Genomic DNA, 21874 nt, shown 5'->3' with positions numbered 1-21874 from the left:
AGTTGATATTTTGATTGGTGTCAAACTGTTAACAAATTGCACTCTTATCCTCCACTACTGCATTTGAATCATGAACATAGAGCCCGTGGCTCCCCCACCAAGGTCATTTTACAATTTACGGATAGACGATATCGAGGTATTGTCCTTAGGGCTAGATGGAACGTCCTCCACACTAGAGACATTTTAGTCACAAGAGGGCTCATCTCGGCGGACCTTGCTAGATGCAGGTTCTGCCTAAAAATGAGGAGTCTATAAAACATCTGGTTATGGAGTGTGTGATACTACATGCACCTAGGGTTAAATATCTGGAACCCTTAAATGTCAACTCCATTGTTATAATGTTATCCTTGACATTCTTAGGGGCAAGGAGTCCTTCTTTAGTAAGCGAGACAGCTAAATCTGAAAAATATTGGTTGAACAGCCAGGGTGCCAATGTGCAACCCTATCTGACCCCCTGAAAAGAACTCATTTTCCATGAGAGATCTCCTCCTTGATTCAAGCAAACCCGGACCCCACAGTTCTCATAGACCCCGCTAATTAACCTCAAGAGCCGTGCAGGTAGGCCCCAACTAGCTAATTTTAGCCACAACCTGCCCCGGTCGACCCGGTAAAATGCGGCCGTCAGGTCGATTGAAGCCGTATACGTGCAGCCACCTGCTGTCAACCATGCCGCCTCTTGTACACATTTCAGGCCAAGCCTGTTAATATTGGTCGAGTGTCCCCTTCTAAAACCCGTCTGGAATTGATCCAGCGGGTGATATCTGTGATCCCACTCCTCCAAGTGTTACAACAGGAAAGAAGAAAAGATCTTGCAGTCCGCCTCGATTAATGAAATCGGATGATAATTCGCCAGATCAGTCCTGCTGCCACACTTAAAGAGTGGGACAACATGAGCTGTGTTCCAAGATACAGGGCTCGCCCCTGAGGACAATACGTCACTGAACTCCAGTCACAACAGCTGTCCCATACATTTGGATTGTCCTGGAAGGTGTTATTTGTGAGGCCGTTTGGACCTGGGGCCCTTGAAAGCTCACATCTGGAGATCAGTTTTAATATGTTTTCTAATTCAACTTGAGGATTCCACCTGTCCTCTCTAGTTAGGTCCTAAACCAGTGGGGGGGTCAATGCAGGATTTCCCAAATCAACTCAATCCAGTCTTGTTTTGATATCGAGTTCGACTGATAGGTTGTATAGTTCGGGTCCTGCACATCTGTCACAATTAGGGTCCCAAGCATCCTTTCTGAATCTTTCTGAAATATTACAGATATAATAGACTTGCAGTAGTTCTTATATGATTGCTTGAGTTTCCCAATTAGCTTTCTACGAGCTACCTCGTCCTGAATGGTGATCTGAATCTGCTTCACTGTTCTTCGTAAGATCTTTTTTGTAGATGCAACATTGACATTATAGCAGTGGGCATGCCTAACTTAACCAGAACCAGTTGCTCTCATCCGCAGGGCCATTTTGTAAGTCATTTGACCCACAAACGATTGTAACTCGGATTGCATTGAATTCCAATCATAAATTGAGCAATTCAGTACATGATATATATAGGAGTTCAAAGAACAAATGTTCGGTTCAGTCCATTTAACAGCAGTATGCCCTGCCTTGGTGATCAACTGTAATTTTTGCCGACATTTCCTAATATTAAGAACCCAATTAAATTGTGCCATAAGAATGCAATGGTCACTACAATCATTTTTAAATATTTCAAATGCCAGGCAAGCGTTCATAACGGAAGTGTCTACAAAAATATAATCAATCAGCGATGAGCTGTCCCCTTTGTGCCATGTATGCCATTCACTGAAGTTTCCTAGTTCAGTGTTTTTTCCCACCAGTAGGAACAGCCCACTGCCGCCCAAACCTGTTCTCCACTTCTGTCCAGCCATTTGCTTCTTCCAACTCCCACAATTTGTGAGAATGAGCACAGTCTGCACTCAAATCTCCCATAACTGCGACCCTGCCCTCTGGGTGAGTTTCCATCCACTCATCCACCACCCGGCAGAGCCCGTCCACAAATGGATCAACCAATTCAATACCCTTGTGCCAGTAAAAATTCAGCAATAGTAGATTGATTGAACCATCCTTCGACCTGCAGTCAACCCCCAATGCACCAAAGGGCAAGTCCGCAATTACCACCCCACTAAGGCCAAGAGAGATATCTACAGCAAGAGGCCCCCTTATGGTCTACACCCCGTCCCATCTCTAGCAGATTGGGTAAAAACGCTATATCCATCCAGAGTGGGTGCTGAGGTTAACCTTGCCTCTTGCAGACAGATGCAATTAGCCATTCTCAACATTTTAATACACACAGTATTAGCAAAAAGACATTGTGCTTCATTACGACCCAGGCAATAACTTTGGTGCTATTTGCGCCATGGTTGCCTCCAAAACCTTACCGATTCCGCCATGGTGAATGGAGCAATTACTGCCCGATTCCAAGGTTGGCGGGGGCGGTAATTCCCCATTCACCATGGCCCCTCCCCATTCCCATTTGAGCCCTCATAGGGCTCAATGGGAATGGGGAAGGCACTAATAACGGTACCGCTAATTGCGGTACTGTTATTAGCTCCAAAGTCCCTTTGCAGGTCCTGTCCTTAACGCCTGGTATAACCAGGCGTTAAGGTAGGACCCACAAAGGGACCTCGGAATAGGGCGGTAAGGGATTGCCGGCACCAGTGCCCTTAACGGTACCGGTATTTCCTTACCGCCCGGGTCATAATGAGGCCCATTGCCTTGAGTATTCCAAGATTTCAAACATAGCGTTATACTCTTCCAAGGGTCACTCAAAGAGAAATTCTTTTCATGGGACCATTTTTTTGCCATAGAGAGGAGCTGGAGCTAAACTTGTTCATTTACTTTCCGGTTGGATTTGTGTGGTTTATTAGTGTGTGATATTGAGCAGCTTGTGCTAGTGTAATGTTTTCTAAATCAATGGCCCTCATTACAACCCGGCGCTAAACCATGACGCTATTAGCACTATGGTTGGTGCCGGCGTTGTAACGAGTCCGCCATGGTGAAATGAGGAAATATCGCCCCATTCCAAGGTTGGCGGGGCGGTATTTCCTCATTTCACCATGGCCCTTCCCCATTATCATTTTCACCCCATAGGGCTCAATGGAACTGGGGAAGGTGCTAAGTACGGTACCGCAAATTGCAGTACCATAATTAGCACTGAGGTCCCTGTGCGGCACCCTACTTTAACGGCTAGTAAAACCAGCTGTTAAGGTCGGGTCCCGCAAAGGGACCTCGTAATCAGGCATTAAGGGTTTAACGGCGCCGACACCTTTTACGGCGCCGTTAAACCCTTAACGCCAGGGTCGTAATGACCCCCAATGTGTAAATAAATGTATATTCTTTTACCAAGAAACCTTGAGTAAGTGTATATTTGAATCACTGTATTATTGGTCCTTTGTGTAGCTTCTTCTACTGCTCACTTAAAATCTTGAGATAAGTCTGGCTGCTCAGCCATTGCTACCACTTTACTGTGTAGTACAGGCTTACACTTGTAGTCTTAATTGCCTGTAGTGTTCCCAAAGGGTACTGCAGGTGATTCTGCCTAACACTGGTGTACAGCGCTGGGATAAAGTATACTTGTTAAATTTAGAGTGCTACTTTTACTTGTGTTCAAATAATCTTCACAAGGCTAATCAACACTAGTAAAGCAATTGTTTTATCATGACTGATATGGAAAGCTACAGACAGGAGACCCTAGTGACTTTAACTGTTGATCAATTGAGAGATATGAGTAAAGCTAAGAGTCAAACTGTGAAAGGCAAAAAAGTTGAACTGATAGAAAAGTTGTTAGAATACCAACATCTGAGGAGTGGGTCTGAATAACCCACGCCAGCAGCAAATGTGGAAAATTTGATGAAGATGATTATGTTTCTGACAGTAACTTAAATGTTATGGATGAGTTAGATGAGTAAGAAGTGTCTTCAAATAATAAATGTAGGCCCTGTTTTACCTGTACCTGCTCCTAGCCCTCCACCCCTACCACAGGGAACCCACCAGGTCGAAAAGTAAGTCCTAAATTTGTCTCACTTGAAAAGATGAGATTGGAGTTAGAATACAAAAGGATCCAAGCTCAAACTGATAGCAAACATCAAGAGCTTGGACTCAGAGAAATGGAATTGAACCATGCATTAGAAATTAAAAAGTTGTCTATTGAAACTTGTTCTCTCACAGAGTCCTCTAGGTCTCCCAGTACCAAGAGGACTTGCATGCCCAAAGATGCAGTAAGTATGTAGGAGGTTAAGCTTGATATTTTGGATTGGTTGGCTGCTTTTGAATATAACAATGTGATTCAAGACATTACAGGGAATCAGCTGATTCCTTGGCTTTTTTCTAGGCTACCCCCTGTTGCAACTGATGTGGTAATTGAGTTGGGGGATATAGACAGAAAGGAGTATGAAACTGTGAAGCGAGCTCTGATAGCTAGATTTGGGAAGACCCCTTTTCAGTATTTTAAGAGGTTTAGAACCCTAAAAAAGCATGATGGTTCCCCTTGGGCTACCTGCGTGACTGAATGTTTGAAAAACTTAGATGGTTGGGTTAAGGGTTACAGCGTGAACACTTATGAAGGTATGAGGAATTTGGTGATGTTGGAATCTATTTATGATGCCTGCTCTCTTGAGCTGAGACAGCACTTGGCTGACTCCAATGAAATGGATCCTAAGAAGTTAGCAAGGGCTGCTGACGTGTAGGTTGCCAACAGGGCTACTCACAAAGATTCTGGGGCAACTCAGAAAAAGGATGAGGGGAAGCAGCACAAGAAAGGCACCAAAGAGAATTCAAATACCTCCCATCCAAAAGAGGGCCACAAACATAACAAGGGTAAGCCACAGGGAAAACCGAATCAGGCTAGTGTACCTACTGGTGACGAACCAGAAGGAAGTCAGAACAAACCCCCATTCATAAAGACATTTGCAAAATGTTATGCTTGTGGGTCAACTGGCCATGTGAAAGGGTTTTCCAGATGCAAGGGTAAACCTTCAGGTGTCAGCACTGTCTCCTTAGCCTTCTCCCTTGTGGATGAAGTACCAATGGCAAGTGGAAACTTTCACTTACTGGCTGAGGAACCCATGAAAGTCTCAGCCAGTGTTTCTTTAGTGTCCCTGGGTCTGTGGGAACAACACAATTTAGATGTGTACAACTATATCACAGATAATACTAAAGAGTATTATAAAGACAGTGTTCTTGTGAATGGTTAGGAGACCCCTGCCATCAGAGACACTGGGGCCAGCATAACTGTAGTTGATGAATCTTTTTTCAAGATTGAGGATGTTGCTAGGGCACCAAAAATATTAACTAAGCTTGCTGGAGGCCCTTTCCAAATGCGTCCATCGTTACCAGCTCTCATCCAGTGCAATTACATGACTGTCAAGATACCTGTAAATGTGCAGAGTGAAGTACCTGGGGGAGTCCTGTTGGGGAATGACTTAAAAACTCTTGAAGTTGTATCAAGCACTCACAAGCCTCCCAGCAAAAGGAAACAGGAGCAGACTAATAAGGCCAGAGAGAGTACCGTAAGGGGCTCTCCAGAGGAGATTATAGAGGAAACTGTAACTCTCAGTCCACAGGACTTACTGACTGCAATTTCCAAGAAGAAAGAGGAAAAGGGGAAACCTAAAACCTCTAAAAAGAAACCAGCCAGCACTCCTGTGCTACAAACCAGGAAATCCCTGAGAGGACTGTCCAAGATCACACCTGTGATCCCTCCACCAGCTGAGGCTTAGTGTGAGGAGCAACCTTGTGTGGTTGATTCAGCTGCTGAGGAATCAGAGCTGGAAGAGGACCTTGCTCTTGTTGGAGATCTAGATCCTGCAGAACATCCTGAGATGCAGTTTCTACTGGCAGAAAGTGGACCCTGTAGGTGTAGGGAAGACTTCAGCAGAGGTCAAAGAGAGTGTCCTACTCTTGAAGGTCTTCGGCAACAGCCACCTTCCCAGATGGACAGGCAAGAGCCAGGGGAAGCATAGGTTATACTGGGAAGATGGCCTCTTAGACAGTGAACCGACTGAGTCTGGCCCAGGGGACTACAGAAGACTTGTAGTGCCTCTTGAAAGCAGACTTCAGTTCCTACAGTTAGCCCATGAGATACCTTTGGCTGGTCACATGAGCTTCAAGAAGACCAAGGAAAGGCTCTTTTTATATTTCTACTGGCCTATGTTGGGGTCTGATGTAGATACATTCTGTAGAAGCTGTCACACTTGCCAAACCTCTGGGAAGAGTGGAGCCAGGAATGTGGCACCTTTGGTGCCTCTCCCAATGGTGGGAGTCCCTTTTGAGAGGGTAGGAATCGACATTGTTGGTCCCTTAGACCCTCTCACATCTTCAGGAAACAGGTTTATCCTGGTTGTACTAGACCATGTTACTAGGTATCCTGAAACTAGACCTATGAGGAATGTTACTGATCAGGCTGTTGCTAAGGCCCTACTTGGTATTTTTACCAGGGTAGGTTTTCCTAAGGAAGTTATCTCTGACAGGGGATCCAATTTTATGTCCCACTACATGCAGGTCATGTGGTAGAACTGTGGAGTAACTTACACGTTCTCGACTGCCTACCATCCACAGACAAATGGATTGGTAGAGAGGTTTAATCATACAATGAAGAGCATGATAGGTGCTTTAGAGGAACCCCTTACAAGAAAGTGGGACCTCCTACTGCCATGCCTTCTATTTGCATATAGAGGACGGAGTTGGATTTACTCCCTTTGAACTTCTTTATGGCCATCCAGTTAGAGGTCATTTGGCCTTAATTAAGGAGGGGTTGGAGAGTGCTCCTTCCCCCAAACCCTGACTATGTGATAGTACTCCGGAGGAGAATGTCACACATGATGGCAGAAGCATCAGATAACCTAAAAGCAGGTCAGGCTCTGGTCAAACATTGGCATGACCAGAAGGCCAACATGGTTGAGTTCACTCAAGACCAGCAGGTTTTGGGTATGGTATCTACAAGGCAGAGGGCCTTACAGGACAAATGGGTAGGGCCCTTCAAGGTTGTGGGTAAACTTGGAGAGGTCAACTATCTGGTGGACTTAGGCAGTCCTAAGGAGGCTCCCAGAGTCTTTCACGGCAACCGGTTAAAAGCTTATGTCTCAAGACCTGAAGTAGGAGCTTTGCTTCTAGCTTCAGCCCACGAGGAGGAGGAGAGTGAGTCTCTACCTGATTTACTCAGAGGCCAGCCTTTAGACGAGAAAATAGAAGGAGTTAATCTCTCTTCTAACTTGACACCTGAACAACAGGAGGAGTGCAAGTTTCTGTTAAATCAGTTTGCCTCCCTGTTTTTACTGACACCAGGCTTGACCCCTTGAGGCCAGCATGATATTCAAACTGGTTACTGTTTACCTGTCAAAAACAGGGGTTACAGGATGTCAGATCACATAAGATCTCATCTAAAGGAGGAGGTCAACAAGATGCTCGATCTCCGGGTAATAGAGCCGTCTACCAGTCCATGGTCTAGTCCAGTTGTTCTAGTACCAAAGGCAGTATCCAAAGAGTTGAGATTCTGTGTGGACTATAGAGCTCTTAATGCAGTCACCAAGACTGATGCCCACCCTTTACCAAGGACAGATGAACTGGTGGATAAACTTGGTTCAGCCAAGTACCTCAGTACATTTGACCTTACTTCAGGCTAATGGAAAATAGCACCGACAGACCATGCCAAGGAGAAAACTGCATTCTCGACGCCAGCAGGCTTCTGCCAGTTTATTGTTATGCCTTTTGGATTAAAAAATGCACCTGCTACATTCCAAAGGATGGTTAATCCGGTTCCGAATGGAATGGATTGCTTCTGCACGGCATACTTGGATGACAATGTAGTGTTCAACTCTACTTGGAAAGAACATGTTGACCACTTAGGATATGTTTTGCAGGCTCTCTCATGATCAGGCTCATCTGACCATAAAGGCTAGTAAATGTGAAATTGGTCAGAGTAAAGTGGTCTGCCTTGGACATGAGGTAGGTGGAGGTGAAATACGGCCATTGCCTAGTAAGGTACAAGCTGTACAAAGCTGGGCCAACCCTACTACTCAAACCCAGGTGAGAGCCTTCCTAAGTCTCACTGGGTACTATAGGAACTTCATTGAGAACTATGGGACCATAGCTTCTCCCTTGAATGTGATCTCCTCTCCCAAATTCCCTAAAAATGTCAGGTGGAATTAGGAGTGCACCTAAGCATTTAAAGGCCTAAAGAAAGCCCTTTGTCAAGCTCCAGTCCTAAGAGCTCCTGACTACAACCAAACCTTCATTGTTTGTTTGTTTATTTATTATTTATAACGTGCGCCAGACACAGGGGTTACCGGGCGCAACAGTTACAAGATAATGCGAAGCTTGGTTCCAGGAAGAAAAACTATGATGCATACATTACAGACAGGTAAAAGAAAAGTGCTATTTACAGATATTATATACATTATATACAAGAATTTAAAAATACTCCCTGTAGGGTGGCATATGTTGGGTTACGAAAATGCAATACAAATTTTTACAGTGTCAAAATGTACAGAGGTATTTACAACAGCCCCGGAAAGGGTTGCAGCTGGTGGTAGGCATTGGTTACAATTCAGTGGGTGACGAGTACGTTAGTAATTGTTAGCTTTCAACCATAGGATGGTGTTGGTTCTGAAGTTAAGATAGGATTGGTCGGATCTCATTGTAGGAGGCAAGCAATTCCAGGATTTGGCCGCTTTGATGGGGAAGCTATTGCCTCGATTGTGGTAAGTTTGAATTTAGGGATGGATAAACGGTCCCTGTTTATTGATCTGGTGGGTCTTGTGGAGGTCTGTCTGTGGAATCTCTCGGAAAGGTAAATAGGGGCGGCATTATTGAGGGATGTAATGGTAAGTGAAGAAGGATTTTGTCCTTAGTTTGGAGCCAATTATTCTGTTGTCTATTCTCAGAGATGTGATTTCTTTTACAGATTGTACAAACTGATGCTTTGAATATAGGTATAGGTGCAGTCCTTAGTCAACTGGATGAGAAAGGTAGGGAGCACCCAATTTGCTTCTTCAGCAGGAAGCAGAAGGAACCTGAGACAAGGTGGGCAACCATTGAGAGAGAATGTTTTGCTATTGTGTGGTCACTGAAGAAGTTTAGACCATACTTGTATGGATCTACTTTTGTGATTCAGACTGACCACCAACCCTTGAGATGGTTGATGCAAATGAAAGGGGAAACCCTAAACTACTGAGATGGTCAATCAGCCTGCAAGGGTTTGATTTTACCATTTAACATAGGTCAGGGTGTCATCACCAAAATACTGATGGTCTCTCCAGGATGTTTGGCTGACTGGAGTAAGGAGATTCATCCAGGAATGGGGGGGCGAGTGTTAGGGAGAATTCTCAAGAATGTGCTAATTTCCCTTACCTTTTGAGACCCCCAGCAACTTTGCTAGATTTCTGGTATTTAATTGTTTACCTGGGAAGTGTGTGAGCCTTTTTTTCCCACTCTTCCATGTATTTTGTGTGTGTTTTACTGTTGTGTTCTTTGGTTATGGAGTTTTAAATCAACTCCAGTGGCATCATTTTGTATGTGTGTCACACAGCACCTTCAGTGCAGTGGCACAGGGGTGTCTTTCAGACTCCCCAAGGTTTAAATACCTTCTATGGGACTGATTACCATCTCCGAAAGCATGTAAAGTTAAATTGGCTTTACCAGTCTTTTTCAATGTACTGACCCAGCACACACCATTTTCCAATAGAGTGCTGGAGGGGTTGTTTAGCTTCCCCTGGTCAAAAAACTCATGTAACAGTAAAATGTTACCTTTTCCTACTTTCAATGGCTGGTGGCAGTGGTTTAGACCAACTACCGTGATTTTTTGCAACCTCTAACAACGGTAGCTCAAAATCAAGTGTAGCCATGTTTTTCAATATGGCACCCAAGACCTATCTGTAAAAACAGACTCCGGTCAACTTTTTTCACCATTTCTTTAGGAAAAGTCCTTCTTGTGTTTAACTCTGCGTGCCAAACCAGGTTTGGTCCCTTTGTTCGTGCCCTTTGGCGGGCTCCTGTGCTGCAGCCCTCCTCTTGCACCAGAGTGTCTGGGGTGGACAGGATGTGAGGGAGGTTCCCGTAACTCCCTGTGCTTAGTCTCCTAGGAGACCTGAATGCACTCTGGTGTGATTGGCTGGCTGACTGTCTGGTAAGGACAGCCACCCTGCTGGGTGAGTGACAGCCAGACTGAATGAATGGGGGAAAACTGTTTAAAAGCAGGTCTCTGGGACCTGGAAAGCTGAGTCGACCACTGGAATGAAAGAATTGAAGACGAGCTGAAGGAAGAGGACTGCTGCAACTCCTGGATGACCGGTGAAGCCCTGCTGCAGGTCTGAATTGCCTGAAACTCCAATCGACAGAGAATCCTTTCAAGGTTAACTTCTTCCATTGAGTTTGGTGCGAGCCACCTGGACACCGTCCTATTCTGGTCGAATTTTCAACAGAGTTCTGCTTGAAAACCGGATATCCAGAGGGAAGGAAAGCAGTTTGTGGTCTTGAAGGCACTCACACCCTAAAGCAATGTCTTTCTACAGCTTTGGCTTCATCACTGGGCAGTGTAGAAACCTCCCAACGTCCTCCTTCCTGTCCGCATGACTGAAGTTTAGGAGCTGTGAGACCTGCTCAGACCTGCCAGGAACAACTGCCTCTGCTATAGCTTTCTTCATTTAAAAAGGTACTGTGCAAACGCGGTCCGGAAATATTTTCGGCCATTGAGAAAGTGCGTGAAACTTTCCTCAACTTCGAAGGTTCGTCCTTCTCTAAACATTTGTCAAACTTTTCGCCTAGCCAAATTCTTCTAATCTCTGTGGCAAAGACTTTACCGTTATATAGAACTGTGCTATCCTAGACAAAAGACTCTGAACCATTGACTTTGGCCCAGGCCTATTGAGAAGAATTGCTTGTTGTATTTAACTGAAACCTTTTGCCCTGCCTATGAATATATTTGGGCTGTCTATAATTATAACCTTGTCTTTTCCTCCTTTTCTAAGTATCTGAAGTGCCATTTTACTCCCACTTTATTTTGGAGTTAAACTTGTTCATTTACTTTCCGGTTGAATTTTTGTGGTTTATTAGTGTGTGATATTCAGCTATTTTTGCTAGTGTAATGTGTAAACAAATGTTTATTCTTTGACCAAGAAACCTTGAGTAAGTGTATATTTGAATCACTGTATCATTGGTTCTTTGTGTAACGTGTTCTACTTCTCACTTAAACTCTTGAGATAAGTCTGGGCTCTCAGCCATCACTACCACTTTACTGTGTAGTACATGCTTGTACCAAAGGTGAAATTGTGCTTACACTTGTAGTCCTAATTGCCTGTAGTGTTCCCAAAGGGCACTGCAGGTGATTCTGCCTAACTATTTTCAATCCCATCCTCCTCCTCCACTGTCTGTCAGCCTGTTGCCACTGCAGCACCTCATGCTCATATAGCTGCACTCATGCATGCAGCACCTCCAATTCCATGACTACTGCTACGAGTGGCAGCATGGTTTTGTTGGAAGGTGTGTGTGGTGTGGTTGTTGTCCTTTTCAGCAGTCCCTGTGCTCATTGTGTGCAGCTGGAACAATTGGGTGCACCTGTGCCTGTTCCTCCTCAACATGGTCTGGTTACCACTTACTCCACTGTGCCATTGTTTCCCGCATGGTTTTACCGGTGCAACCAGCATTTTTGTGCCAGTGTTTCTGGGGAAACTGCTGTTGTAATGCTGCCTTTTTTCAGTTGTGCCAGTGTTTCCAGCACTATTTCTGGAGGGTCCCACTGTTTCAGTTCCCTATGCTACCGGCAACGGTGTTACAGTATCTGCTCTTTCCGGCACAGTGTTTCCAGACAGCCAACCTTGTAATGAGGCCCATTGTCAGATTCGGCATGCACTACCGAATGCACAGGTCACAGCCACAGAAGCCGCAAGATAAATCCTCTCATGCCTGGGGTGACGTTAACCACCAGCGAGTCCACTAGAATTATAACCGATGCCTTTGCTGGTCAAGGAGTTGGTGGTCTTGTGCACCCACGTTGCTATATTGGTATTGCAGCTCGTGGGAAAACAGGTTGGGGGGGACAGGTGCCAGCAGCTTCCACCAGAACCTGTGTCCACAACTTCCATGGCAGTCTGAATTCCAGGTAGGACATTACGAGTATGCTCATAAAATGTATATGGACTTAGGTAGTGAGTTGAGGTATATGGCATTCATTGTTGAGCCCTGAGAAATAATAAATAAAGGCATACATCATTGCCGTAATACAAATGTGGTGGATCATAACAGTATATTTGGGATTAGAAAACGCATACGCATTTTTCATATGGGGAGAAATTACACCCTTAGTAGCCGAAACATCTGTTCATGAGTTGATAACCCTTTGCGAAGTTGAAGAGAAATACAAATATCTTCGATTTAACAATACAACCATTCTATTCTAGTTTCCCATAGCTAGACATGTGGAGAATGAGTTCATTAATTCATACATGACCTAGTTAGGTGACACATTTGAACAGGTGCAAAAAGTGAAAATGTTAAGGGTGCATGACTCTGTGCATGTGCATTGTTATGATGTCTTGAATCAGCACAATGCCCGTATATTGTTTTTTGAACCATGACACCCCTGCTCATACAATTTGATATTCTGTTTTTACCATTGAGGAGTTATATTTATTCTGAGATTGTTATTATATATTATCTAATTAAAGGGATTAGATTGCAAATGTAGTAGGGTGGGTTTTGTACGATCGGACTGAAAAAAAGGTCAGACCGTACAAAACGACCGAACAATGCTACCACCAAAGGTTCGAACACCAAAAGTTTGAACCTTTGGTGGCAGCACTGCAGGTAAGTAAAACATTTTTTTTAAAAGACTGTGTCCCCCACAACACCCCGCTCACTATACTGTGTGGCATAGTGAGCGGGGTTTTGCGGGGGACAACCCCGCATCACACCTGCAAAATGAAAAAAAATGGGGGCTGCAGGGGTTTCCCCCGCAACTCCCCGCTCACTTTACTTTACAGTATAGTGAGGGGAGGTTGAGAGGGAAACCCCTGCAGCCCCCATAGTATGTAAGTGTGTTCGCATGAGAACACACTTTTGGTAGTTGGCACCTTTCTCATGCGAACATTCCAGCCGCAGCAAAATCAGCCGCGGTCGGATCACTTAGAATCAGAAGGGTGCCATGAGTCACTGAAATATGTACATAGCTGTTGAATTATGTACCTGTTCCTTGTCTGACAATTAGAACATTTCAGTTACAGTAACTGGTGTCACAAAAACTAAATCATAAGGTGAAACTGAGGTCTATAACTCTGTTAAGTGATAGGATAGATGAACTTATGCAGACATAATATCTAAAGCACACAACTCCTAAACAGTTCCAGGTGCACACCTTAGAATAACCAAAGAGCATGTATTCAAATATTCATAGGCACAAATCTAGTCAAAATGCTGTCAAGGTTCCTCACCTCAATCCCAGGGGATTATTTTCTTTTGATTTACATTACAGACATTAACATTAAGTAACTATTCCTGTGACACGAGATATGCTGTGATAATGATTGACAAGAAGGTTACCTGTAGCACCACTGACACATTCCTAACTTAATCTTATTTTACAAGGAGTGAGACGAAAGCCAGAGTTACTACCACTATCCTCTTTGTGAATTGAACTGTTTCTTGAGGAGTAAATGAAGAGTATGTCAGAGTTGCCACCAGCAACTTATTTGTGACTCACACCATATGTTCCAATTAATCAGGTTCCCTGTTGATGCCATTTTACCTAAGCATATAAGTATTCTAGACAGTGCAAGCCTATCCGGTAAGCAGCGGAATACTGGAAAACTTGGATATGCAGAAAAAGAATACCATAACATGGATGCAATATCCAGGAACAAGATTTGAAAGGGCCCAAGTAACACTTAGCACTAGCACTTGGAACTTGGCAACTATCCAATTGGCTGTGCTAGAAGCACCCACAGCATTACAGGTCGTTATATATAAAATAATGACCCAGAGTACACCCACCCCTCGGGCACATCATGCCATCTGCAGCATCAGACCTAAGGGCGACAGACACTCACCCGAACTGAAGAAGGCCATTATTAACTATACTAAACCTTGGGGGAGGAGCGGTCCATTACATCCACATTTTCCTTGTGACAATTCCCAAGTGATGGACATGAACAGGGCTTGACTGCCTCTTGCACACGCTCTGATAATAGTCAGCAAGCACCCCCACATGCAGATCCCCATATTCCCCACGTATCAATATGCATCAGCAAATGTAGTGGGCAAGCAGGCATTATTACCCAGGGGTTCTTATGGTCCTGGAATACCATAATATGTTGACTGTGGCAAATATTGAAAAATGTACTCTTTACACTGGGGGCACATTCTTGATATTCTAGACACAGGAAATAACATTTCTGACTCCCTCCTGCAATCCCAATACATAGAAGAGATACAACTCTCAAATACTAACCAGAAGATGGCATAGCTCATGCTTCGAAACTGTCATTGTAAAAGTAGCAAACAACTACCCATATCATTATTGTCATAGATTAATGCTGGTCTAAAGGCATGTTGAATGCCTGCCTTCAAATATATAACAGTACCTAATACGTTGGGAATGCTTCCAAATTGTAGACAATCGTATCCTTAGGAAAATGGAGTTGTAGAGCTATCCTTCCTTACAAACATTCTTAATGCATATACTTGCAATATACTTTGCAAAAACTATTAACACCTTTTGTCTTAGAATTATCCTCATAATTGTTAGGGATGTCACCCAAGCCCTCATGTAGCTGCCATAATCTACCGGGTGCAGCCACCACAAGGATATCCACTTGTTAATAGGGGCCTTCGAAATATTGGTTTGGTTCCCTGTTATGCCAAACCACAAGCTGGGCCCAAACCCCTTACTAAGTTCATCGTTTCATAAACATGTTTCGCTGAGCATTAAATCACAATTCCTGTTGTTTGGTGAGTGTTTACAACCTAGTCTTTTATTATACATTCATACAGCCTACAGTAAAATGAAAATCAACATTTTATTCCAGTAAAGTACACGACAGAGTTGGGTAAAAGCTCTCTCGGATTCATGTAGCAGATTCTGCCTCCATAAAGGAAACTGGGACTGGGAGGTTTGGACAAAAATAGGTAAGCATTGAGAATAGGAAACAGTGTGATTTTAGGGTCTGTAGAGGTGCTTAAAGTTAAATCACCTGCTGAGATGGATGGCTCAATCCCTTACTGGCAGGTGGATCCACGCCATGTTTAATTAGTCAACTGCAATTGGTATTCACAAGTGTATACTCCGCCCTAACAAAATTTGCATATGGCCCTTGCACTTCTGTATCTCCAATAACTGCACACTCATATTCATCACCATGTCAAATTTCTGCTTAACAGATTCAAACTCCATGGCCCCCACTTCCCTTCTATTGTCTTTGTCCTTGTATTTGTCTGACCACTTATTCCCATTCTTGAACTCCATGTTGTTGAAAGCCGTTAGTGTTTATAGTGGTGCGTCCTCCCAGAAATAACACACCTCCTCAAAGATGAACCAACATTTCACAGAACGTGCTTTTGGTTTATTTTCCATTGACTAATTTCTTGGTGGTTCTTTGTTTTAGTTATAACTTGAGTGCCTTCAAATGCTGCTCCTTCATCTGAGACTGCACAATCTGTGTCTTATCATTCCTTTTGTGCAATGCCAATTTGCTCCTGCCCCAAATTACTTCCAAAATGAATGTGCTATTGTTACTTATTGGGCACATGCTCTTTTGTGTCTTACATGCATTTATTCTTTTTCCCAAACAAATCATTCGTAGCTACATCTGTTTCTCTGATATCTACCTTTCCAAATGATTGTGCATTTTCCATTTCATCCATTTTACTTCCATTTTACTCCTTACCACATGTGCTTCTGTCCCGACCCGTCTGAGATCACCTACCTACTGATACCTACCTAGCTAACTGTGTATTAGCTTTCTGTACATACACTGTCTGTGTAGCTTCGTACTAAGGTTCTCACTGTTCAGCTCATCTCTCATATAGTGTTATTAGAAGTAACTGTTGTATGATCACTTTTCAGGATTCTAACCCATCTTTAATATTAGGCTAGTAGAGCCCATGCTTGTTCACATTCTTGAATGTTGTCCTGTCCTGAATCACTGGAGCATGGGCCGACATCAACCTTCTGCCATTTCTGTATACCAGCCAGCACACACCGGGATGCCTTTGACCATGCTCCGGTACAACAAAGTAAACATTTTTATTTTTTATTTTTATTGACCAATGTACCTATTACTGATTGGTGTTGTGGCATGAAGTACCGCTTAAGTAATAAATGAGGTAGAGAAAATCAATATTAACACCAAAGAGCACAGTGAGTCATAAATATCTCATCAAACATAATATCAATTTATTCAAAAATATATATCTGAATTTAAAAGATACAACACAAAATCTATTTGTTGTAGTACACAAACTCTAATCTAAAACATAATATAAAACGTTCATGACAAAGGAAATCGTGAAGGGGTAGAATGGTGTATGTTGTAATCAACACAGTTAGTAACTGGCAAATTAAGTAGCCTTTGCCATCTTAAAGTTGTCGGACCCTATGATTCAATTCCAAACTTTTTGCTGGTAGAAATCTTTACCAATACATAGAACTCGACATATTTTTGTTCTCTTATATAATTCTTGGAACATTCATTAGGAGGTATGTCACAATAGGTTACAATTCCAATAAAACAAACATTGGTTGAACACAATTTGCACACTTGTCCATAATGGGAAGTCTTCTGTTGTTCTGTCTTCTGAAGAAAAAGAAAAAGAAATAGAAGGATAAGCTAAAGTTGCTTAGATTCTTACAGATACTCAAAGTCATATCAATCCTAGACTGGGTATATTAGTTACCTGTTCTAGTATGTGAAGCAAGTCCTTCATAGACGGTATCCTGAAAAAAGATGGAAATTTCATCTGTCGTCAAGGGAACCAGAATGGTTGTGGCTTGATCTGTAATTTAATTTTACAGAACTTAGCTATATGCTGTCCGACTTCGATTCACCCCTATTTGCACTACTAAAATCAAACTCACAAGGTAAGTAAAATTCCTACCTTATGTAGGTTTGTTTTTATTTGAAAATGGAGAAAATGCTTTCACACAGCGTGTATCGCCTCTAATTCGTCAAATAGCCTGATCGTATGGTGAAGACCCAGTTATAGATCGCTAGGGATAAATTAAAAGGGATTGCTGTAGTCACTCGATTAGGAACCACACTAGAATGGCTAGTATGAAACCCTGAGAGCATACGGGCTTACCGCAAAAACTTCCAGTAGCTCTATCACAAGGTAAAGCATCCCCCCGGGACCATGAGCCCCCTTGTCAACGGCTGTCTTGGTAGTGTCTGAAGTAGATCCGGAGCCACAAAAATATTTGGGCCAGTGTAGTAAAGTCTGAAAAAGAATGTGTTCAGACATAGTATATTCAGACATAAATTACGGCCGCAATGAAGCTCTCAAATTCATACTTCAAACTTAGCTAATAAGCAATGAATAGTATTGCGCTGGCACTTGTCTCTTACCTGATAGGGAACTTTTCAACTAGTGATCCTGCAGCGTATCTATGTAAAGCTGTCTCGAGAGAGCAGATCGCGTTCCTACAGCGGCATATGCAATTCTGAAACAATGAGTACACCATCTTGGGTGTATAAAGATTCATACCTAAGTCCTTCCTTAATTTTCACTGTCCTTACGACCTGAAAACATCTAAAAAATGCTGTGGGTCGAGTGTCCCATATAAATAATGACATCCATGGCGCACGTGTCCATTTGGTTGCCATCAAATTCAAATATCTGCGACTTGTGTAGGTTACACAAGGAAGTTCTGCCCTAGATAATACAAAAGACCACGGGACTGAGCACAATGTAATTTACACACATTCAGACATGCATAACGTTACACAGAGTTTATTACTACGGAGCAGACTCAACATGAGGGCATAGAAAATGTGCCCAGAGTGGTAATTCAAAGATAATTATCGACCGGCCGAGAATCAGTGAAATCGCTCATAGCGTCCATTGTAGATAGTCATCATATAGCCTCTCAGTAAGAGCAATCAGATTCTATGGCACTCAATGGCCTCCTTCGAACCTTTCTTTTCTTTTTCGAGTAGTATTATTTTCTTAGCAGTGTTATCATTGCCTTATATGATCATCAGGACTGTCCATTTTAAGTCATTGCAGCTCTGGTTGGATTCCCAAACATTTTTTACCATTGGTGCTAGGAGAGTTTTGTTTTTTATTAAAACTTCGATTGCTCGATAATCCGAGTTTTTACCTTTCAGATCGTTTATCCCTATACAAATTGAAAAATGTACTTGTCGCCAGGGCTTAGCTAAACCAATGTCTATCTCCTTCGATTTAGAGGTTAGTTTACAAACCGTACAATGTCCACATGGATGATGCCCCGTAATTGGGTCCAGCGCCCATATTCTGGTTAGACTTTCAGGTTATGTTCTGGTCACTCGCAATTTATTACTGCTTACCTGATTACCAATGATAGTAGATTTGTTGTAAGCAAACAAAGGGCATGGAAGTTTCACAGATGATTTTTCAAAAATCTTCAATCGGTTCCGGATGATATTAGTGAATGTGAGACTCGGGGTAATAAATGTGTTAACGCACACTATCCTGTTGTCTGGTGTAAAGACTGTCCATTCTCTTGATTAGGGACAGAGTGGTGTATATGTTGGCTTATTGACATGCATAGTACATGTGCTACATCCCATTTACACCCTTAGTAACAACTCCCACTGATGTTGTTGTTTATGATCCTGTTAAACCTCTCCATAAGCAGATGTGCCTGACAGCGGTACATGGCTTTTGTGACATGCTTAACACCAAGGTCATTTAAAAATACCTTCATTTATTTAGAGGCAGCATTTCCCATTTTCTGAGACCATAGTGTTTTGCATGCCTTCGAACAGAAACAATTCACAAAACAAGCCCATGAACTTCACTCTGGGGGCTTCAACCACAAGGTTAATATCAGGTCAGTGGGAAAAGTAATTAAATCTTGACTGCCTGCTCACTGACTCCTACTCCAAGTTTCTTTCAAAGATTTATGGGAACCCCCACAGGACTGTAGGGTGTCCCACAAATGAGAAGGTCCTTAGCTCTCTGTTGGTATTCCAACAGCTGCTTATATAGTGCTTGGAATCCTGGTGTACTCCTGGCATGCAGTAGTGATGCCTGGGTGCCCTCTGCGTGTATTTCCTATATCTATACAGTTTAAGGGCCTTGTCTAGATTTTTGAGCGCAGGAATGGCTTCATACCCGTTGTTGGGAAGGGAAGGTCCTTCTGACCCCTTTGTCATTCCCGCATGAAATGGATCTGGTGTTCCCCAATGGTGGGAGACGTCCCCACGTTTGTCTACCTGTGTATATGATTCAGACCACATATTAACAACAAACAAGATGGTAAACAGAGCCATTTGGTGGGACATACAGACATCATTTTCTGCCACCCTGAACGCCATCTTTTTCTAGGCCACACCATGATCACTAAAACCATCTCTCCCTCTGTCCAGCGATGCGTGCAACAAGACCAGCCTCCCCCTCCACCTCTGGGCAGCTCCGCACAAACCCATTTCTCACGGAAACTCAGCCATGTATTGTTGCAAATATCTAGTATCCGTCTTCTTCCTATGAGCTCACTGCCCTGTGTTTGACCGGAGCAAACTGTGGCCTGCCCATCCATCGCCACAAACCTGCTTGTGCGCCCTCGAGTCCCACCTACAGAAGTTACCACTTACAGAGGACCTACCCACATTCCCCACCACTTTGATGCAGGTACACATCTAACAGTACCCTAACAGACCCCCATATCTTTCTTCCTGCACTTATTTGACCTACCCTGTCTGCTGCCTTAAACTCAGAACTTGACACTTGCTGGCTGCCCTACCACTTTTGTTGATGTTATTATTTAATTTATTTATTACTATTTATTCTTTCACCTTTTGTTCCTCACTTTCCACTTCTCCTCCCTTCCTTGCACGTTTCCCCTCCCTCTCTCACATGCACTTGCACATTCTCAATGTCACTGGGCCTAGTAAGTTCATTGTTTTGTTCTCCCTTGTTCCCCTCCCTTGCCTTGTCATGCTCTGAAACACTTGTGTATGCTCGAGAGAAATAAAATATCAATATCAATAACCTCTTTGTAGTGACCAAACCAAGCACACACCACAGTCCTAATCCCCTCACACCATACATCCAATGTAGAAACAACACATGCTGATTTATATCACGAGGCATCAGGCAGATAAAAAAAACTTTAAATGGGCACCTGGCTCAGGGTACTTTTGTATATGGACTCTGAGGTGTACAGGGTAGGTTAACCATATGCTTGTCAAAATGAACTTTGCAGCACCCCAGTAAACCAACTTTTATGTCATCTGTCTCATGCCTTCAGTTCCTGTTGTGCTAAGATAGATTATTTAGAAATGTTGTATCTTCCACGCCTGACCTTCACCATGCAGAGACAAGCCCAGTTGACCCACGTGCTGCCCGCCGAAACTCCAAACTACCAGCCAATCTTGTGGGACCAGCCTATAAGTTCCTATAATGTATCCATGTATTTCACCAATCCTGCTGTACTATCATGCACCTATAGGGAAACGTCAATAGTGACGTTTCCAGAACCTATAATGTACTGTTCATGTAATGGTTGGCAGAGCGCCCTCAGGGCAAAAGAGTTCTCTGCATGCACAACTTTATCTTATATAAAACTTTGTTCAACTTGCAATCCATCTCCTGGTCTCATTCCCTTGTGGGGTGTGTCCTTTATCCTTTCACCATGCATTTACGGTATTGAGAGTGGGCTCCTCTTTCTCCTTATTGAACCACACTTTTTTTGCAATGGCTCTCCCAGCACAGATGCCATACCAGGTTTCAACCACCAACACTTCACAATCATTACTTCCCCGTTGACTTATGAGCGTGAGACAAAGGCTGTAGTGCCTACACCGACCTTCACTGCATGGGTAAGAACAGGCCCAAGTCTCTTGCAGCTTTGAATGGACTGTGAGTTTGGAACATCTCAAAATTGTTGATGAGGGATTCTAGAATGGATTATTTAGCTGGGGAAATGCCCTTTCTGCTCTGGTCACCCAAGGAAATGTTATTCCGTTCTTGATCAGGTGACCCATGGGCTCGACCATATCAGAGAACTTTTAGAAACGTGGCATGTTATTCTCACACACCCAGGAAGCACATTACTTCCGACTTGTAACATCGGATGGCTGCTTCTTGAATGGCATTGACTAAGCTGTCTTTTGGGTTCATTTCCCTCTAACCAGAGTACTTTTCTGGTAATCTACTCCCACTACACATAGTTTGCACGTTATTGCATTGATGTGAGGCCATGCAGCTGCAGAATATTAGACACTATTTCTAATGCAACAAAAAGTGCCTTCTGCCACATTCTTTTGAAAAATATGATATTCACCATATCCTTGAATATCCGGCCTTTGACACGCTAGAAGATGGGAGTGGCAGAGGTCAGCACAAGTGTCGTTCTGTGCAACTTGTATAACCTAAAAGCTTTTACAGCATTACAAAGACCTTTTAAAATGTGCGATGTTGGGGGCGTGGCTTGGAGCGCCATCGATGTGGTTGCTCCTCTGAGGCCGGCCGTGGGATGCCCGCCTCCGCCGTCGAATTCCGGTGGTTCTAAGCGGGTTTCCGCGTCGCCAATGCCATCCAAGGCGACCAGATCCAACATGGCACAACCTGGCCAAACATAGCCTTCGACCGAGGAGGCGTTCTACCAGAATTCAGCGGCCGAACTTCTCCCCCGTCTTCAACCGAAGAAACCAAGATGGCCGCCAAG

This window comes from Ambystoma mexicanum, chromosome 5p (genome assembly GCF_040938575.1).
Source record: "Ambystoma mexicanum isolate Mex_15411 chromosome 5p, UKY_AmexF1_1, whole genome shotgun sequence".
NCBI lineage: Eukaryota > Metazoa > Chordata > Amphibia > Caudata > Ambystomatidae > Ambystoma > Ambystoma mexicanum.
This window is presented reverse-complemented; position numbering follows the sequence as displayed.